Source organism: Lampetra fluviatilis, chromosome 26 (genome assembly GCF_964198595.1).
Source record: "Lampetra fluviatilis chromosome 26, kcLamFluv1.1, whole genome shotgun sequence".
Classification (NCBI taxonomy): Eukaryota; Metazoa; Chordata; class Hyperoartia; order Petromyzontiformes; family Petromyzontidae; genus Lampetra; species Lampetra fluviatilis.
This window is the reverse complement of record NC_136300.1, coordinates 10,526,315-10,538,727: the sequence shown is the minus strand read 5'-3', so window position 1 is coordinate 10,538,727 and position 12,413 is coordinate 10,526,315.

Genomic DNA, 12,413 nt, shown 5'->3' with positions numbered 1-12,413 from the left:
TGGGTGGCATCATCAGGCCTTGGCTCCCTTCTAGCTTGGCAAGGTACGTTAGCAGGAGCGTGAGCAGGAGGGCTGCCATTTCCTGGAAAACATGTTACACATTATTGTAGTGTGATATGCCCATTAGTTTAGTCCCCCCCCCCCTTTTCCACCTTTATTCCTCATCTTGCTCCACCAGCACAGGGTACGGTTTGATTTGGTTGATGTGCACCCACTTGTATTGCTGCTCTCTTCCTGTCTTTGTGATTTTTAGCTGATATACTACTGGGGACATTTTGTCAACAACCTCGTGTGGTCCTGTCCAGGAAGGCAGGAATTTCCTGCACTTCTGTTTTCTTTTCTCGTAATTGAGGTACCACACCTGGTCTCCTAGCTGGTATTCTGCGTGGCTGGCTTTTTGGTCATAGTATGCTTTGCTCCCCTGAGCCTCTACTTGCAACTGGTCCCTGACCATAGCGAATGTGCTCTGTAGGTGACTATTGAGTCCCGTCAGGTATTCAGTTGGCGTCATTGCCGTCGGGGTCTCGTCCTCCGCTGGGACATATAACAGGTGTACTGGGAGGGTCATTAGCCTCCCTGTCATGATCTCGAAGGGTGTCCTGCTTGTAGCTCGGTTGGGTGTGGCTCGCATGGCCATCAAGACTAGGGGTAGTTTCGTATCCCAGTCGCGGCCCGTGGTAGACACATATTTCTTTAGGAGGCTCACGATGGTCCTGTTGGCTCTTTCCACCTGTCCTGAGGATTGTGGATGGTATGCGACATGTAATTGTCTTTTTACTCCCAACATCTTCCACACTTCTGTGATGACCTCGGCTGTGAAGTGGCTTCCTTTGTCTGAATCGATCGTTGACGGTAGGCCCCATCTACTGAATATTTGGTTGATCAGTAGGATAGCGGTCGTTTCCGCGGTGTTGTTGGGTGCTGGTAAACACTCTGTCCATTTAGAGAATGCACAGGTCACAGTTAGCATGTACTTGTTCCCTTTGGTTGATCGGTTGACAGGTCCTATCCAGTCGATTTGTAGGTTGGACCAAGGGTAATTTGTTCCCCTCCTCTGTAGGGGTGCCCTATGCTGTGAGGTCGTTGGCTGGTACTTACAACACACGAGACAGTTGGACACATGTTTGTGTATGTCTTCCCCCATTTTTGGCCAGTAGGCCACCTGTCGCAGCATCTGTCCCGTATTCACCTCGCATCGGTGGCCGCTGCACGGTTCATTGTGGGCGTGTTGTAACATTATTTCCCGATATTGAGAGGGGACTACCCATCTAGGTCGACCGTATTTTTCGTTTGTGTATACCAGTAGCCCTTTCCGCATTGAGAACCTTTTGATTTGGCTATGCATGATCTCGAGCTATTTGTTGTCATTCAAGTTGTCAGTAGTGATTGGTTTTCCTGCTGGATCTTGGATATGATCGGCGAGTGTCTTTAGTGTTTCGTCCTCTTGTTGCATTCTGATCAGGTCTTCGGAAGGCTGGGCACTGTTCAATTGGGCTCTGGTTCCAGCTTCTGCCGGGTTCTTCCCACTTCTTGTGACCAGTCTTATCACGGCGATGTCTTGGTTCGTCGACTCTTGTTGTCCGTCTCTGTCGGTTTGGTCTTCTAGCTTCCACGGGGTGCCTTCCAGGCTTCCCACTTTTGCTATGGCATCTGCTTGGTCGTTCCCAGTTTTCTCTTGACCAGGTATCTTGGAGTGCCCTTTGACTTTCTTCCAAAATATCTTCATATCCTTGTTCTGAACCATCTTATCTATGGCCTCGAATAGTTCTCGATGGTGAATTGGTTTATTCCTATGGTTCTTCATCTCGTTTTTTTTCCATATGGGTAGGTGGTGCAGGAAGCTGTGCTGTACGTAGTTGGAATCAGTGCACACCACCATGGTCCGTATTTGGTTATCGGATGCCATTTGGACCGCGATGTATACCCCGACCAACTCTGCATACTGGTTTGACTTTGGTCCCAGCTGAAATCCCTCTTGAATCCCTGTGAGTGGGCCAGTTTCCCAAATGACTCCTGACCCAGCGTGAAGCTTGTTCTCCCTCATCTGGGAGCATCCATCGATGTATACCACTGGTAGGTCGGCACATGTCTCCTTCCTGAAGGGCAGGTACCTGTTATCCTCCGGAGGTATCTTTTCGTCCTCTGCTTCTACGCTGTCAAAGGTACAATCATGTAAATCGGCAAGACCTTGGGCCATTGGACTTTTCTTGTTTTTTGCGTATTTCACTGTGATTGGTAGGCCTTGGAGTGTCAGTGCCCAGCTGGCTATTCGGCTGCTGGTTACGCGGCCCTCTCGAATCTTCTTACTGTTGAGGTATGCCAAGGATTCATGATTCGTTTCCAGGATGATCTTCTCTCCGTTCAACAAGTTCCGAAAATGTTGTATGGCCCAGATGTTTCCAAATATCGCCTTCTCACACTCGGAGAACTTCATCTCCACTCCCCGGAGGGCTTTGCTGGCATAGGCAATAACTCGTTTCTCTGCTTCCTGTCTCTGGTACAGTACCGAGCTGATACTATGATCTGAGTATGCGGTCTCCAGGTAGTATTCTTTCCCTTTCTCTGGGTATGCTAGGCAGGATGCCTCTGTGATCTGTCGTTTTAATTCTTTTTCTGCGGCTTCCTGTTCCTGTCCCCACTCCCATGGTTCGTCTTTTTGCAGTAGTTTGACTAAGGGTCGAACGATTCCTGCGTAGTCGTCCACAAACTGTCGAAGGTAGTTGCAAATCCCTAAGAAGCTCCGAAGGGTCGTGACTGTGGTGGGCGATTTGAGTGCGAGGAGGGCTCCAAGTCTTTTGGTTTGGGGTAACATTCCCTCAGTGCCGACCTGGAGCCCGAGGTAGTCCACCCTCTTGCGTGCCCACTGTCCTTTTTGTATTGAAATCTTTGCGCCTGCTTCCTTTAACTGCTCGAGGGTATGCTGGAGGCTCTCGAGGTGTTCTTCCCATGAGGAGTCCTTGACCAGTATATCGTCGACATAGACGATGGTACCTCGCTCTTTTGCGTCGTCCATTGCCTTGTGTAGGAATATGTTAAAGTCCGCAGGTGAATTTGAGTATCCAAATGGACATCGGTTCCAAGTATACTGTATTCCATTGAATGTAAATGCCAACTTGTATTGATCCGCTTCTTTCACGGGCATGGTCCAGAAGCCATTTGATAGATCCATGGTGGTGAGAATTTTTGCGCCTTTTATTTGGTTGAGATTCTGGTCGATCTCTGCCATTGGCCATCGAGATAGGGGAACCGTTTTGTTGAGTTGCCTATAGTCGATGGTGAGTCGCCACTTGCCTGTGGGTTTCAATACAGGCCAAATCGGTGAGTTGTAGGTTGAGTTGCATTCTCGAATTATATTCTTCTTGAGTAGGTTCTCCAAGGTTTCTTGGATTGATTCGTAGGCAGCCAGTGGAATCTTGTATTGTTTCACATATACCGCTGGCGCTCCTTCCAGTGTGGGAATAGATACCACGTGTAGGTCGGTTTTGCCGCAATCATAGGGGTCTTCTGAGAACAGGAAGTGGTATTTGTGGAGCAGTTGACGAAGCTCATTTCGTTGAGTGTCGTTCTCGAGGGCGTCTGCTGCTTCAATTTGTTGTTCGATTTGTTCTTCTATTATGGAGACTCCTTGTCCTGGGTCTGGGTCCAAGGCCTTCGTGGTTTCGGGCGGCTCGGTTGAAAGTTCCTTTTGCGTTACTATCGGTTGAGTTGCCTTGGCTTCATCCGAGGGTAATACGCTCTTGCCCTTGTGTTCTCCTTCATCGGTTTGCAGTTCGTCGGTTTGGCCTCCAGGGGGCGGTATATACTCCATGAGGGGACGGTCACTTGGTGATACTGACTCTAAGTCGGCTTCCTTTCGGTCTTCTCTCAGTCTGTTAGTCATTAGCTGAGTGATTCGAATTCCTGCTGGGAGCTCGTCTTCGTTCCTGATTGTCGTTGATAGGTCGTTGAGCTCTTGTGTTATCACTTGGATTCCCGTGGAGTCTCTCATAACGTCTTCATCTTCTGAGTCCCTTTGTTGCTCCGGCATTGACTGTGCCCAAATTTGTCGGGATTCAAGGTTCATAATGGGTTTCAGGCGATTCAGTAGTTCTATCCCAATGATCAGCTCTTTTCCGGGGTTCTGTACGACATATAGGGGATGGTTCATGTTGATTTTGTTGAACGTCAACTTCGTCATAATTTTGCCCAATGGTCGCATGTGGGTCCCTTCACATCCTGAGTAGGTAAGTTTACTTGGCATCATCTGTAGTGTTTCATTCTTCCTCTGGAGGGCAGTCTGGAGTTCGTCAAATAATTCTCTGGATATCATGGATATTTCTGCTCCAGTATCACAAAGGCCCTGGCTGGTCAGGGTGTCTTGCAGTATTACTTCCACGTGGACTCGTCCGACTGGTCCTACGGGAATCAATTCCCCCAGATGGTACCCTTTTCCCTCTGGTACCACTTCGGTGATTGCTTCGGGGCTTCTTGTCTTCCCTACGTTCACTTGGGCTACCTTTGCTCTGGGTGTGTCCTCCTCCTGTGTGGGTATAGTTGGTATTCTTCCCTTCGCTATTTGCATGGGAGTCTTCATACTCCCTAGGAGCTCTTTTTCCATCCTAATGTGGTGAGCATATCGATTCCTGTTAGCTAACGGTGGTCTATGCTCTATTGCTAGTGGAGGCGGCAGTGGGGGACGATATGGTGACTGGTTTGGTGGGCGTCGGCCTCCGCGGGGTAGGTATGGCCCGTCACTCGCTTTTCCTCCTCCATAATTCCAGCCTCCGCCCTCTTCTGCATTCCATGGTGGTGGCGGCTGTGGGTGCCAGGTTCCTCTGGTCTCGTTCCTCCCCCCACGTGGAACGTTATTCAGCGTGTTGTGGACGGGTGTTGATTCTATTGGGTTAGGCGCCCTCTCCTGGGGGAATTCATGTCCACCCCGTGTGGCGCTAATATTATTCCTTGGAGATTCGCTTCCCTCCAGATCGAGGCATTCTTTATCTCTGGTGACGATGTGGGTTTTGGCTATGCTAGTGGTTTTCCGTCCGTTCACCCAGGCCGTGTGGGCCTTGCTTTCAATCTGGCGTAGGGAGGCAGTCTCGGGGTCCAACATCATTCCTACTATTCTCACTATTTCGGGTCTCAATGATTGGAAGAACATCACTTTTAAGACTGTCTTATCTCCCTGGGCATTGTCCACGTCCCCTGCGTAATATGCTTTCTTAAGGCGTAGGAGATAATCTCGTGGGTCTTCGTCTACACGCTGGGTCATCAACTTTGCCGCGTTCAATCCTTCGGATAGTGTGGAGTATTCCCCAAATCTCTTAACTACTGCTCGGCTCAATTGTTTAAAGTCACTCTTCACCCTATTTGGCAGGGAGGCTACCCATGGTCTGGCGGGTTCATGTAGGCTCCTTGATAATAAACATGCCTTTTCTGCTGATTTACCCAGACCCCGGATCTTAGCCTCCTGTTCTACGGTAGCTATGTGAGTGTGTATGTCCCTGTTCTTGTTATGTGGATCGAAATAGGGAATTCTCACGAGTGCTTTGTCCATTAGTTTTAGTGTCTTACTGTTAAAAGTGTGTTGTTCGTCATCAGTGGTGTCGGTTCCTGAGGAGTGCTCACTTGAGCTACCCTTGTCTCTACTATCACTGTTGTCATGTTTCCCGTGTCTGTGTCGTGATCTCCCTCTGTCCGAGGATTCGTATCTGTCCCGTTGCTTGTGTCTCTTGTTTTCCTTACGTGGGTCTTGTGATTCGTGCTTGTGGGTTGGTGTGCGTGGTCTCCTTGAGCGGTGTCTATGTGGTGAGTGTTTTTGTCCTTGACCTTCATGCTGCCTACTACGTGTGTGGTGCCTGCTAGGTGAGGTGTTGTATTTATGTTTGTCTCATGCTTCATGGTTATCGGGATTCCTGTCTCTGTCATCTGTGGTGCGGGTGGTTTTGCGTGGGTGATTTTTACGGGTCATGCGTCCCTCTGGTGAGCTCTCTCTGTTACCCATGTCGTGTTGATAATGTTTACGTGAGGTGCGTCTCTCTGGTGAGCTCTCTCTGTTACCCGTGTCGTGTTGGTCATCGTCAGAGGAGTCAGTGTCAGATGAGCCGTCACCATCACGGTGGCTCTGCTTAACATAACTTTTGTAGTGCCTTTTGCACCTGTAACGTGGGTCAACTTGGCTCGGTGATTTCTGCTTATCCCATGGCTCATGCTTGTGTGATGTGCGTCTCTCTGGTGAGCTCCTGTTACCCGTGTCGTGTTGGTCGTGTTTGTGCGAGGTGCGTTTCTCTGGTGAGCTGTCTCTGTCATCTGCATCATGTCGGTCATACTTGCGTAGCGTGCGTCTGCCTGGTGTGCTGTTTATGTCATGTTTCCCGTCTTGCACCAGCTCCGCCCTTTTCCGCCCTCTCATTACAGTGTATCCTGATGACTTAGGGTTAATTATTTGTCTCTCTCTAACGTTGGGGTGGTCGGCCTCATGTTTTCCCGTTTGTATTATTATTTCCTCTTCTCTCTCCTCGATTTGCGAGGGTGTTTCTTTATCAAAATTGCTTTGCACAGTAGTCATACTCATTGTGGGATCTGGCCCTGGGCTACGTCCACGTGGCTCGGAGTGTGGTAAATTGTTACTCCCGTATGTGTTCTGTGTATCAGCGTCTGGGTGTTTCACTGGTGCATTTAGTGCGGATTCTTTCTCTCTCACGAGGGCGTGCAGACTCTTTACCTGCTCCATTAAGGACAGTTTCTCTTGTCTTTCCCTTTCAAATTTTTCCTCATTCCATAATCTTTCTCTGTCTGTCTGTGCGAGGAGATACGAGTCTACCCTCGCTATTTCTGCAATTTTTACGTCACGTTTGGCTTTGCCACATTTCATCACGTCCTTAAGTAGTTTCCTTCTATGGGCCTTAACATCTTCTGTATGGCACCCCTCCCATATATCTCTCTGCTCCGTCTGCTGGCTAGCAGTCCGTCCAGTACGTTTTAACACAAATTCCCGATACTGTTTTTCCATAGATTCCATCTCCTCCTCAAAGGTCCACTCTGTATCAGTGTTATGCGTTGGTGTGTCAAACTCAGAACGTTGTGGATCCTGTGCCATCTCTATTACGTAGTGTGGTTAATAGACTTAAGAGTGTATCTTAATTCTAACATCTCATGTGCGGCGTGAGTTACTCTAGAATTCCCCTTCAGAGCACATATAAACAATTGTATCACAGGATGCGTCAGTTCAACTCGAGCAAATAATCTCAGCCCAGCTGTCTTTGTTATACTCTGCTACTCTGGTATTTAACCTTAGAGGGCGTTTTTTGTTTTGTTTTACGCCCGTTTACAATCACAAGGCAACGTTAGTTCACAACACTTTGATTAACACAACAGTGATTCGTTCCTGAATTCATGCATAAACTGTCTGCGAGAAATCCCGGACCCGAGCCCCCATTATGTTGTATATGTTGGTCATCAAAATTTGTTATGTTGTATGCGTGCGTGGGTGAAATTATTATGTTGTATATGTGGGTTATGAATATTCAGTGAAAATAATAATAATCAAATGAAATTTGGCCAAATGTGTAATTATCCGGAAATATGTTAATTTATGTAATTATGCACATTTGATTATGCCAATTCGAGAGGTAATCGTAATAATTATGCGAGTGGGTGTAATTATGATAATGCAAGTCGTTATGATAACCAGACCCCGCCTCGGTGACGAGGGTGGGTTATCGATCGGAATAAGGCAATTAATCGTATGCAGTTATGCAGGTGTGGTGTAAGTATGCAAGATTAACTTAGATTAACTCGGCATCGTTGTCTAGGTTCGTCTCATTCTCGCTTATATTTTAGGTCCCCGGTTCACCCCGTTATCGCTTTAACATTTACTGAGTATGTATTAGTGTGTTTATTAAGGTCACCAAGTTCAGATCTCAACGCAGAAGCAGATCTTATGCATAGATTTCAGGAAAGAATCACACAACCACTTCTGTATTAATCAATTTATTACTAATTCAACCTCAACTATGATATAGTATGCGAACTCTCAATCCCGGAACGTCAACACGGCATCAATACAGTATCATCAACGATTGTCTGATTTCACTTTGACAACGGCACATGGATCCCGCATAACGCGATGGTTGTTAGTGAGAGAGAGAGTCGTTAAAATATGCAAATACTATGCTAAGAAAAACCTTAACGTTAATGAATGATTACTCAATATTGTTCACGCAGTACCGCACTCCTTATTGATCATATGCAACCCTTATCACGTTGTTAGCACCTTGGGTCACGGGACAGTTTAATATTCTGTAGAGGATGCGAGTACGTGCAGCGATTATGACTGAAAGATACTTGAAAGATTATACGGCGATAAAAAAACACAATCAAAAACAGTTATTATTCTTAAAGGCACCAATCTCAACAGATACATCGGCAGGTTATCTGACAACAGAATGACTCGGAGTAAGGGCCTGCGACGGTGCTCCTTTCCCGAAGATCGTTATCGTGTACCAAGTTTACTAATTGGGGACCAGATCACCTGATAAGGATCTGGTGGGCCACCACTCCCCACGTGAGCGTGGCTCGGCAGAAGGAGGTGCCAAGAATCAATTCGTATTGATGGATCTGTTGGGAATTTAGGCGATTAAGAGTACAGCCCACTAAATATTAAAGATAAAAATTACGAACACTCTTATAAACGACGGATGGCCATCACTCGGTCTCGTTGTGAGGCCTTCACAGCCACGGATGGCTTATGGGTTCGAGTGTTTTTGAGTGGTAAGAGTTGTCTTGAATAGTCAGTGTTCGGAGTCGGTTCTTTATGTCAAACAGACGCCTGGTGGTCGTGTGGTGAGGGGGCGGTGCGCGTCATACGTATCAGTCGCTCCCCTGTCACCGTGGTGAACTGGTGGATGCCTGTTGATACGCTGTCGTAGTTCGGAACCCGGTCGGTAGGTGGCGCCCACAGCTCGCTCGCAGCGTGCAGTGTTGGGTCGTCGACCAAGGGTGAGCACGAAGCCTCGTCGCCAAACCGCGACCGTCAGCTGCAGAGACCTCCGACGCGGCAGAGGTTGACCCACGCAGGCCGAGTTGAGCTGTCAAGCGGGTCTTGCCCGCCTGCAGAGGAGATGGGGAGCCGCTTGAGTCGAGCCCCGAGAGCCGGCTCCGGTGAGCCGATCGAACTCGGCTGAGTCCCAGACGAGCTGAAGAGTCGAGCCGACCCGCTGGTCGCAGCTCGCTCCTGAGTCGACCCTCCCGGTCGAGCTGAAGATGAGTCGAGCCGACCCGCTGGTCGCAGCTCGCTCCTGAGTCGACCCTCCCGGTCGAGCTGAAGATGAGTCGAGCCGACCCGCTGGTCGCAGCTCGCTCCTGAGTCGACCCTCCCGGTCGAGCTGAAGATGAGTCGAGCCGACCCGCTGGTCGCAGCTCGCTCCTGAGTCGACCCTCCCGGTCGAGCTGGTTTCCAATGCTCAGGGTCCTTTCTTTTATGCCGAAAAATCCCTTTGGGTCCTGCCCACAAGGCGGGGTTTCTTTCGATTTTTGCTGTGTCAGGATCTGTCCGTAGGTAGGTGTGTCCATGTGTGTGTCCGTACGTCCGTATGTCCTTGTGTGCATCACCCACGGTATATTCCGTTGTCATACTCCCTCCATAAAATCCACGAGCAAACAATCAGATGTTACAAATTGCCTCACAGTCGTCTCTCTGTCTGGGTGCGATATTATCTCTTGTCTGGCCTTCTTCATGAACCAAAACACAGACGTTACAAATCGTCTCACAGGCGTCTCTGTCCGTGTTGCACGACCTGGAGGGAGGGCAACACTCCCTCCGACCCTCACCGATGCACAAAGAAATGGTTAAAAAGTTTTAAGTTAACATTTGTCCCTTACCATTTCACAGTTATGATTCTGTATGTAACCTAAGGTCTGCCGTTTCCCATCGTGGTGCTTGACCCAAGTGGAGGTGCCTCCCCGAGCGTATACACACTCTTATCCCGCGCTGCGGGGATACAAAGACGGCCGGGATCTCCCTTTCTCTCCGACCCTGGGTTTAACATCGCTCTTTTATTATGTATTTTATATTCGACCTGGTGGTGATTCATCCCGTTATCCTGGCTTTTCATAAGTTTTACTTTTGTCTTTTCATGCATAGGCTTATTATTATTAATTTATTTCCGATATCTTAGGTTAAGGGGTAAGTTTCTTGATCCTAGGAATTCGTATTCCTTGGTGTCTGCATGGTTATATAAGCGGAATATAGTTTACGGTGAATAGCGTTAACATTGATGTTATGTACGATATTATGTATTGTGATGTCTTTAACTTAACTTGTTGGTCAGGGCTTTACTGACATGAAGTTGCATTTCATAGCCCCGCATTCTTTGCCCCACTCTGTCTCTGCTCGCCGTTGTTGTTGCTGTCCAGCTGACGCCGTTAACTCAAGGCCTCATTAATTTCCGTCACTCCTTGTAGGTGAGGGCGGTTGAACCTTGGAGTCAGTTCTGGTTTTTGTCTGCCTGCTTCTTCTGATGTCCCCTGACCGCGGGAGTTATTATTTCTACTTTTATGGCCTGTCGAAGCCCGACTCGCTGTTGTTGGGCTGGTGGGTCGCTGGGTTGGTGTCGTTCCCGGCTTTTTTGCTTACGTTTGCAGTTCGCCGTGCTCTTAATTTCCTTCCCTCTTCAACCTTATATCGACTATTCGCTCCTGTCTGGGTGCGATTCAATTTTGACTTAGGAAGGTTCTGATTGTCATATGCTTCGGGTCGAGTTGTATAAAAAGTATTAAAGTATGGAAATAACATTTCATATTGACTTAATGATGGTGATGGTTCAGTAGGCGTAACTTGTGGCCTGGTTTAATTGGAGTGGGTGTGAATATCAATAACTTTAGCCTACCCTGTTGTTAAATTCCGACTTTAACGTTACTTTAATAGCAATACAGAATAATTGAGCTTTTTGTCTTAACTAGGCGAACGCGAACTTCTGGTGACCCCCGCAGCCTTGTTGTTGCTGAGTCTGCATGGTTGAGAGATATACAACCCTCTTATTCGTCTCACTGTGGCCACCCAACCTTCTGCTCTGGGAGTGTTATTCTTAATTTCAGGTCAAAGGCCCCCTCACGTTCAGACGTGCAGGGTTGTTTAAATCAGCTCCCTCCCCTGTGTACACAGCCTTGAGCTGACCCACTTATTTAATAATTTAATTCCTTGGCCTTTTTGGGTATCTTTGCTCCCTCCAGTTCATTACTTAACAACCCCTGGTGTTTTGCAGTTTGCTGCGCTTTGGTGTGTTTTCATTCATTATATAACAAGTAAAAAGATAATATAAAAAAAATATCAATTTTGGAAGAAGGCTAGTACACAACAGATTGAGGCAAGGTCGATGAGTCAGATGACTTCTATGACCTCCTGTCACAGGTGCTAGCTAAAGTGGCCCCTCCGGATAGAGTATTCCTGTTGGGTGACTTTAATGCCCAATTTGGTTATGATTATGGCACCTGGTCTGGAGTGATTGGAAGGCATGGGCCAGATCAGCTCAATAACAACGGTAGGAGGCTGCTAGACTTTTATGCACGCTGGGTCCAAGCAAGAACATCTGCTGGACTACATAGTGATGGAACAGCAGATGCGAGCCCATGTCCTTGACACCAGGACCTACCGTGGAGCTGATCTGCCCACTGACCATCGGCTTGTCATCTGTAAGATGCGCCTGTCATTCTTCCACTCCGATGGTGGGTATACACCCAGGACCCCATTCAAACCCACAGTGGCCTGGTCTCAGTTAGCTGATGAAAGTTGCAAGCGAGAATGTCATAATCGCTTGCAGCTGGGGTTGGCATCGTCCCCCACTCCTCCTGATGCCGAGGGGAAATGGGCGAGATTTAAGACTGTAGCTCATGCAGCTGCAATGGCTGCGTTGGGTACACGATCCAGACCTCCCCAGAGACCCTGGCTGACAAAGGAGGTGTTCAGGCTGGCTGAGAAAAAGCGACAGGCCCACTCTCACCGTCTACAGCATCCCACTTTAGAGAATGAGGAGGCTTACTGCAGCCTTCGCTCGGATGTTCGGAAAGCCGTGAGGTGCTGCAAGGATGGGTGGTGGTCGCGGGTTGCTGAGGAGATGGAGTAACTTGTAGTGCCACACCTATCATCATCATTAGGAGAAAGAAAGGTGATCCGATCTCCAACCTCCAGGAACAGGTTTGCTGATTTTTTACAGCATTTGTGTGAGGTCTTGGGGAGGGGAAATCCCTCAGTCTGAAAAACATCATGGGGCAAAGTGGGGGTGACCCTGCTGAGGCTGCGGTGCCTCAAATATTGAAAGAAGTAGTCACCCGCTGTGAGTGGCTGGCTGAGGTGCCATCTGTTGAGGAAGTACAAAAAGCGATCCAGAGTCTGAGCCCGTCAAAAGCACCGGGCAGAGATGCTCTCCCAAGCGAAA